We start from the raw sequence: 9,571 nt of genomic DNA, 5'->3' as shown, positions 1-9,571 counted from the left end.
CGAAAAGGCACACGTCCGGCTCCTTGTCCCACACGGAAGGTGGCAGCCCTGAAAGCTGTTGCTGGTCTTCACCGTCCCCCTGCAGCCTATTCACAGGCACAAAAGGATCTGGGACCTGGGATTGCCCAGAGGAGGAACATTTCATGGCTCTCGTCCTCGGCAGAGCCTGATTCCGAAAAGGCACACGTCCGGCTCCTTGTCCCACACGGAAGATGGCAGCCCTGAAAGCTGTTATTGGTCTTCACCGTCCCCCTGCAGCCTATTCACAGGCACAACAGGATCTGGGACCCTGGCTTGCCCAGAGGAGGAACATCTCATGGCTATCATCCTCGGCAGAGCCTGATTCCGAAAAGGCACACGTCCGGCTCCTTGTCCCACACGGAAGATGGCAGCCCTGAAAGCTGTTGCTGGTCTTCACCGTCCCCCTGCAGCCTATTCACAGGCACAACAGGATCTGGGACCCGGGCATGCCCGGAGGAGTAATATCTCATGGCTCTCGTCCTCGGCAGAGTCTGATTCCTGAAAGGCACATGTCCGGCTCCTTGTCCCACACGGAAGGTGGCAGCCCTGAAAGCTGTTGCTGGTCTTCACCGTCCCCCTGCATCCTATTCACAGGCACAACAGGATTCAGGACCCGGGCATGCCCAGAGGAGGAACATCTCATGGCTCTCGTCCTCGGCAGAGCCTGATTCCGAAAAGGCACACGTCCGGCTCCTTGTCCCACACGGAAGGTGGCAGCCCTGAAAGCTGTTGCTGGTCTTCACCGTCCCCCTGCAGCCTATTCACAGGCACAACAGGATCTGGGACCCGTGCTTGCCCAGAGGAGGAACATCTCATGGCTCTCCTCCTCGGCAGAGCCTGATTCCGAAAAGGCACACGTCCGGCTCCTTGTCCCACACGGAAGGTGGCAGCCCTGAAAGCTGTTGCTGGTCTTCACCGTCCCCCTGCAGCCTATTCACAGGCACAACAGGATTCGGGACCTGGGCATGCCCAGAGGAGGAACATCTCATGGATCTCTTCCTCGGCAGAGCCTGATTCCGAAAAGGCACACGTCCGGCTCCTTGTCCCACACGGAAGGTGGCAGCCCTGAAAGCTGTTGCTGGTCTTCACCGTCCCCCTGCAGCCTATTCACAGGTACAACAGGATCTGGGACCCGGGCTTGCTGAGAGGAGGAACATCTCATGGCTCTCTTCCTCGGCAGAGCCTGATTCCGAAAAGGCACACGTCCGGCTCCTTGTCCCACACGGAAGGTGGCAGCCCTGAAAGCTGTTGCTGGTCTTCACCGTCCCCCTGCAGCCTATTCACAGGCACAACAGGATCTGGGACCCGGGCTTGCCCAGAGGAGGAACATCTCATGGATCTCGTCCTCGGCAGAGCCTGATTCCGAAAAGGCACACGTCCGGCTCCTTGTCCCACACGGAAGGTGGCAGCCCTGAAAGATGTTGCTGGTCTTCACCGTCCCCATGCAGCCTATAAACAGGCACAACAGGATCTGGGACCCGGGCTTGCCCAGAGGAGGAACATCTCATGGCTCTCAACCTCGGCAGAGCCTGATTCCGAAAAGGCACACGTCCGGCTCCTTGTCCCACACGGAAGATGGCAGCCCTGAAAGCTGTTGCTGGTCTTCACCGTCCCCCTGCAGCCTATTCACAGGCACAACAGGATCTGGGACCCGGGCATGTCCGGAGGAGTAACATCTCATGGCTCTCGTCCTCGGCAGAGTCTGATTCCTGAAAGGCACATGTCCGGCTCCTTGTCCCACACGGAAGGTGGCAGCCCTGAAAGCTGTTGCTGGTCTTCACCGTCCCCCTGCATCCTATTCAGAGGCACAACAGGATTCAGGACCCGGGCATGCCCAGAGGAGGAACATCTCATGGCTCTCGTCCTCGGCAGAGCCTGATTCCGAAAAGGCACACGTCCGGCTCCTTGTCCCACACGGAAGGTGGCAGCCCTGAAAGCTGTTGCTGGTCTTCACCGTCCCCCTGCAGCCTATTCACAGGCACAACAGGATCTGGGACCCGGGCTTGCCCAGAGGAGGAACATCTCATGGCTCTCGTCCTCGGCAGAGCCTGATTCCGAAAAGGCACACGTCCGGCTCCTTGTCCCACACGGAAGGTGGCAGCCCTGAAAGCTGTTGCTGGTCTTCACCGTCCCCCTGCAGCCTATTCACAGGCACAACAGGATTCGGGACCTGGGCATGCCCAGAGGAGGAACATCTCATGGATCTCTTCCTCGGCAGAGCCTGATTCCGAAAAGGCACACGTCCGGCTCCTTGTCCCACACGGAAGGTGGCAGCCCTGAAAGCTGTTGCTGGTCTTCACCGTCCCCCTACCGCCTATTCACAGGTACAACAGGATCTGGGACCCGGGCTTGCTGAGAGGAGGAACATCTCATGGCTCTCTTCCTCGGCAGAGCCTCTTTCCGAAAAGGCACAAGTCCGGCTCCTTGTCCCACACGGAAGGTGGCAGCCCTGAAAGCTGTTGCTGGTCTTCACCGTCCCCCTGCAGCCTATTCACAGGCACAACAGGATCTGGGACCCGGGCATGCCCGGAGGAGGAACATCTCATGGCTCTCGTCCTCGGCAGAGTCTGATTCCTGAAAGGCACATGTCCGGCTCCTTGTCCCACACGGAAGGTGGCAGCCCTGAAAGCTGTTGCTGGTCTTCACCGTCCCCCTGCAGCCTATTCACAGGCACAACAGGATTCAGGACCCGGGCATGCCCAGAGGAGGAACATCTCATGGCTCTCGTCCTCGGCAGAGCCTGATTCCGAAAAGGCACACGTCCGGCTCCTTGTCCCACACGGAAGGTGGCAGCCCTGAAAGCTGTTGCTGGTCTTCACCGTCCCCCTGCAGCCTATTCACAGGCACAACAGGATCTGGGACCCGTGCTTGCCCAGAGGAGGAACATCTCATGGCTCTCCTCCTCGGCAGAGCCTGATTCCGAAAAGGCACACGTCCGGCTCCTTGTCCCACACGGAAGGTGGCAGCCCTGAAAGCTGTTGCTGGTCTTCACCGTCCCCCTGCAGCCTATTCACAGGCACAACAGGATTCGGGACCTGGGCATGCCCAGAGGAGGAACATCTCATGGATCTCTTCCTCGGCAGAGCCTGATTCCGAAAAGGCACACGTCCGGCTCCTTGTCCCACACGGAAGGTGGCAGCCCTGAAAGCTGTTGCTGGTCTTCACCGTCCCCCTGCAGCCTATTCACAGGTACAACAGGATCTGGGGCCCGGGCTTGCTGAGAGGAGGAACATCTCATGGCTCTCTTCCTCGGCAGAGCCTCTTTCCGAAAAGGCACAAGTCCGGCTCCTTGTCCCACACGGAAGGTGGCAGCCCTGAAAGCTGTTGCTGGTCTTCACCGTCCCCCTGCAGCCTATTCACAGGCACAACAGGATCTGGGACCCGGGCATGCCCAGAGGAGGAACATCTCATGGATCTCGTCCTCGGCAGAGCCTGATTCCGAAAAGGCACACGTCCGGCTCCTTGTCCCACACGGAAGGTGGCAGCCCTGAAAGCTGTTGCTGGTCTTCACCGTCCCCCTGCAGCCTATTCACAGGCACAACAGGATCTGGGACCCGGGCTTGCCCAGAGGAGGAACATCTCATGGCTCTCGTCCTCGGCAGAGCCTGATTCCGAAAAGGCACACGTCCGGCTCCTTGTCCCACACGGAAGATGGCAGCCCTGAAAGCTGTTGCTGGTCTTCACCGTCCCCCTGCAGCCTATTCACAGGCACAACAGGATCTGGGACCCGGGCATGCCCGGAGGAGTAACATCTCATGGCTCTCGTCCTCGGCAGAGTGTGATTCCTGAAAGGCACATGTCCGGCTCCTTGTCCCACACGGAAGGTGGCAGCCCTGAAAGCTGTTGCTGGTCTTCACCGTCCCCCTGCATCCTATTCAGAGGCACAACAGGATTCAGGACCCGGGCATGCCCAGAGGAGTAACATCTCATGGCTCTCGTCCTCGGTAGAGCCTGATTCCGAAAAGGCACACGTCCGGCTCCTTGTCCCACACGGAAGGTGGCAGCCCTGAAAGATGTTGCTGGTCTTCACCGTCCCCCTGCAGCCTATTCACAGGCACAACAGGATCTGGGACCCGGGCTTGCCCAGAGGAGGAACATCTCATGGCTCTCATCCTCGGCAGAGCCTGATTCCGAAAAGGCACACGTCCGGCTCCTTGTCCCACACGGAAGGTGGCAGCCCTGAAAGCTGTTGCTGGTCTTCACCGTCCCCCTGCAGCCTATTCACAGGCACAACAGGATCTGGGACCCGGGCTTGCTGAGAGGAGGAACATATCATGGCTCTCTTCCTCGGCAGAGCCTCTTTCCGAAAAGGCACAAGTCCGGCTCCATGTCCCACACGGAAGGTGGCAGCCCTGAAAGCTGTTGCTGGTCTTCACCGTCCCCCTGCAGCCTATTCACAGGCACAACAGGATCTGGGACCCGGGCATGCCCAGAGGAGGAACATCTCATGGATCTCGTCCTCGGCAGAGCCTGATTCGAAAAGGCACACGTCCGGCTCCTTGTCCCACACGGAAGGTGGCAGCCCTGAAAGCTGTTGCTGGTCTTCACCGTCCCCCTGCAGCCTATTCACAGGTACAGCAGGATCTGGGACCCGGGCTTGCTGAGAGGAGGAACATCTCATGGCTCTCGTCCTCGGCAGAGCCTGATTCCGAAAAGGCAAACGTCCGGCTCCTTGTCCCACACGGAAGATGGCAGCCCTGAAAGCTGTTGCTGGTCTTCACCGTCCCCCTGCAGCCTATTCACAGGCACAACAGGATCTGGGACCTGGGCATGCCCGGAGGAGGAACATCTCATGGCTCTCGTCCTCGGCAGAGTCTGATTCCTGAAAGGCACATGTCCGGCTCCTTTTCCCACACGGAAGGTGGCAGCCCTGAAAGCTGTTGCTGGTCTTCACCATCCCCCTGCAGCCTATTCACAGGCACAACAGGATCTGCGACCCGGGCTTGCCCAGAGGAGGAACATCTCATGGCTCTCATCCTCGGCAGAGCCTGATTCCGAAAAGGCACACGTCCGGCTCCTTGTCCCACACGGAAGGTGGCAGCCCTGAAAGCTGTTGCTGGTCTTCACCGTCCCCCTGCAGCCTATTCACAGGCACAAAAGGATCTGGGACCCGGGCATGCCCAGAGGAGGAACATCTCATGGCTCTCGTCCTCGGCAGAGCCTGATTCCGAAAAGGCACACGTCCGGCTCCTTGTCCCACACGGAAGGTGGCAGCCCTGAAAGCTGTTGCTGGTCTTCACCGTCCCCCTGCATCCTATTCAGAGGCACAACAGGATCTGGGACCCGGGCTTGCTGAGAGGAGGAACATCTCATGGATCTCTTCCTCGGCAGAGCCTGATTCCGAAAAGGCACACGTCCGGCTCCTTGTCCCACACGGAAGGTGGCAGCCCTGAAAGCTGTTGCTGGTCTTCACCGTCCCCCTGCAGCCTATTCACAGGCACAACAGGATCTGGGACCCGGGCTTGCTGAGAGGAGGAACATCTCATGGCTCTCGTCCTCGGCAGAGCCTGATTCCGAAAAGGCAAACGTCCGGCTCCTTGTCCCACACGGAAGATGGCAGCCCTGAAAGCTGTTGCTGGTCTTCACCGTCCCCCTGCAGCCTATTCACAGGCACAACAGGATCTGGGACCTGGGCATGCCCGGAGGAGGAACATCTCATGGCTCTCGTCCTCGGCAGAGTCTGATTCCTGAAAGGCACATGTCCGGCTCCTTGTCCCACACGGAAGGTGGCAGCCCTGAAAGCTGTTGCTGGTCTTCACCATCCCCCTGCAGCCTATTCACAGGCACAACAGGATTCAGAACCAGGGCATGCCCAGAGGAGGAACATCTCATGGCTCTCGTCCTCGGCAGAGCCTGATTCCGAAAAGGCACACGTCCGGCTCCTTGTCCCACACGGAAGGTGGCAGCCCTGAAAGCTGTTGCTGGTCTTCACCGTCCCCCTGCAGCCTATTCACAGGCACAACAGGATCTGGGACCCGGGCTTGCCCAGAAGAGGAACATCTCATGGCTCTCATCCTCGGCAGAGCCTGATTCCGAAAAGGCACACGTCCGGCTCCTTGTCCCACACGGAAGATGGCAGCCCTGAAAGCTGTTGCTGGTCTTCACCGTCCCCCTGCAGCCTATTCACAGGCACAACAGGATCTGGGACCCGGGCATGCCCGGAGGAGGAACATCTCATGGCTCTCGTCCTCGGCAGAGTCTGATTCCTGAAAGGCACATGTCCGGCTCCTTGTCCCACAGGGAAGGTGGCAGCCCTGAAAGCTGTTGCTGGTCTTCACCGTCCCCCTGCAGCCTATTCAGAGGCACAACAGGATTCAGGACCCGGGCATGCCCAGAGGAGGAACATCTCATGGCTCTCGTCCTCGGCAGAGCCTGATTCCGAAAAGGCACACGTCCGGCTCCTTGTCCCACACGGAAGGTGGCAGCCCTGAAAGCTGTTGCTGGTTTTCACCGTCCCCCTGCAGCCTATTCACAGGCACAACAGGATTCGGGACCTGGGCATGCCCAGAGGAGGAACATCTCATGGATCTCTTCCTCGGCAGAGCCTGATTCCGAAAAGGCACACGTCCGGCTCCTTGTCCCACACGGAAGGTGGCAGCCCTGAAAGCTGTTGCTGGTCTTCACCGTCCCCCTGCAGCCTATTCACAGGCACAACAGGATTCGGGACCTGGGCATGCCCAGAGGAGGAACATCTCATGGATCTCTTCCTCGGCAGAGCCTGATTCCGAAAAGGCACACGTCCGGCTCCTTGTCCCACACGGAAGGTGGCAGCCCTGAAAGCTGTTGCTGGTCTTCACCGACCCCTGCAGCCTATTCACAGGTACAACAGGATCTGGGACCCGGGCTTGCTGAGAGGAGGAACATCTCATGGCTCTCTTCCTCGGCAGAGCCTGATTCCGAAAAGGCACACGTCCGGCTCCTTGTCCCACACGGAAGGTGGCAGCCCTGAAAGATGTTGCTGGTCTTCACCGTCCCCCTGCAGCCTAGTCACAGGCACAACAGGATCTGGGAAACGGGCATGCCCAGAGGAGGAACATCTCATGGATCTCGTCCTCGGCAGAGCCTGATTCCGAAAAGGCACACGTCCGGCTCCTTGTCCCACACGGAAGGTGGCAGCCCTGAAAGCTGTTGCTGGTCTTCACCGTCCCCCTGCAGCCTATTCACAGGCACAACAGGATCTGGGACCCGTGCTTGCCCAGAGGAGGAACATCTCATGGATCTCGTCCTCGGCAGAGCCTGATTCCGAAAAGGCACACGTCCGGCTCCTTGTCCCACATGGAAGGTGGCAGCCCTGAAAGCTGTTGCTGGTCTTCACCGTCCCCCTGCAGCCTATTCACAGGTACAACAGGATCTGGGACCCGGGCTTGCCCAGAGGAGGAACATCTCATGGCTCTCTTCCTCGGCAGAGCCTCTTTCCGAAAAGGCACACGTCCGGCTCCTTGTCCCACACGGAAGGTGGCAGCCCTGAAAGCTGTTGCTGGTCTTCACCGTCCCCCTGCAGCCTATTCACAGGCACAACAGGATCTGGGACCCGGGCTTGCTGAGAGGAGGAACATCTCATGGATCTCTTCCTCGGCAGAGCCTGATTCCGAAAAGGCACACGTCCGGCTCCTTGTCCCACACGGAAGGTGGCAGCCCTGAAAGCTGTTGCTGGTCTTCACCGTCCCCCTGCAGCCTATTCACAGGCACAACAGGATCTGGGACCCGGGCTTGCCCAGAGGAGGAACATCTCATGGCTCTCGTCCTCCGCAGAGCCTGATTCCGAAAAGGCACACGTCCGGCTCCTTGTCCCACACGGAAGGTGGCAGCCCTGAAAGCTGTTGCTGGTCTTCACCGACCCCTGCAGCCTATTCACAGGTACAACAGGATCTGGGACCCGGGCTTGCTGAGAGGAGGAACATCTCATGGCTCTCTTCCTCGGCAGAGCCTGATTCCGAAAAGGCACACGTCCGGCTCCTTGTCCCACACGGAAGGTGGCAGCCCTGAAAGATGTTGCTGGTCTTCACCGTCCCCCTGCAGCCTATTCACAGGCACAACAGGATCTGGGAAACGGGCATGCCCAGAGGAGGAACATCTCATGGATCTCGTCCTCGGCAGAGCCTGATTCCGAAAAGGCACACGTCCGGCTCCTTGTCCCACACGGAAGGTGGCAGCCCTGAAAGCTGTTGCTGGTCTTCACCGTCCCCCTGCAGCCTATTCACAGGCACAACAGGATCTGGGACCCGTGCTTGCCCAGAGGAGGAACATCTCATGGATCTCGTCCTCGGCAGAGCCTGATTCCGAAAAGGCACACGTCCGGCTCCTTGTCCCACATGGAAGGTGGCAGCCCTGAAAGCTGTTGCTGGTCTTCACCGTCCCCCTGCAGCCTATTCACAGGCACAACAGGATCTGGGACCCGGGCTTGCCCAGAGGAGGAACATCTCATGGCTCTCTTCCTCGGCAGAGCCTCTTTCCGAAAAGGCACACGTCCGGCTCCTTGTCCCACACGGAAGGTGGCAGCCCTGAAAGCTGTTGCTGGTCTTCACCGTCCCCCTGCAGCCTATTCACAGGCACAACAGGATCTGGGACCCGGGCTTGCTGAGAGGAGGAACATCTCATGGATCTCTTCCTCGGCAGAGCCTGATTCCGAAAAGGCACACGTCCGGCTCCTTGTCCCACACGGAAGGTGGCAGCCCTGAAAGCTGTTGCTGGTCTTCACCGTCCCCCTGCAGCCTATTCACAGGCACAACAGGATCTGGGACCCGGGCTTGCCCAGAGGAGGAACATCTCATGGCTCTCGTCCTCCGCAGAGCCTGATTCCGAAAAGGCACACGTCCGGCTCCTTGTCCCACACGGAAGGTGGCAGCCCTGAAAGATGTTGCTGGTCTTCACCGTCCCCATGCAGCCTATAAACAGGCACAACAGGATCTGGGACCCGGGCTTGCTAAGAGGAGGAACATCTCATGGCTCTCGTCCTCGGCAGAGCCTGATTCCGAAAAGGCACACGTCCGGCTCCTTGTCCCACACGGAAGGTGGCAGCCCTGAAAGCTGTTGCTGGTCTTCACCGTCCCCCTGCAGCCTATTCACAGGCACAAAAGGATCTGGGACCCGGGCTTGCCCAGAGGAGGAACATTTCATGGCTCTCGTCCTCGGCAGAGCCTGATTCCGAAAAGGCACACGTCCGGCTCCTTGTCCCACACGGAAGGTGGCAGCCCTGAAAGCTGTTATTGGTCTTCACCGTCCCCCTGCAGCCTATTCACAGGCACAACAGGATCTGGGACCCTGGCTTGCCCAGAGGAGGAACATCTCATGGCTCTCATCCTCGGCAGAGCCTGATTCCGAAAAGGCACACGTCCGGCTCCTTGTCCCACACGGAAGATGGCAGCCCTGAAAGCTGTTGCTGGTCTTCACCGTCCCCCTGCAGCCTATTCACAGGCACAACAGGATCTGGGACCCGGGCATGCCCGGAGGAGTAATATCTCATGGCTCTCGTCCTCGGCAGAGTCTGATTCCTGAAAGGCACATGTCCGGCTCCTTGTCCCACACGGAAGGTGGCAGCCCTGAAAGCTGT

Source organism: Accipiter gentilis, chromosome 35 (assembly GCF_929443795.1).
Source record: "Accipiter gentilis chromosome 35, bAccGen1.1, whole genome shotgun sequence".
NCBI lineage: Eukaryota > Metazoa > Chordata > Aves > Accipitriformes > Accipitridae > Astur > Astur gentilis.
Note: the sequence above shows the minus strand (reverse complement) of the source record.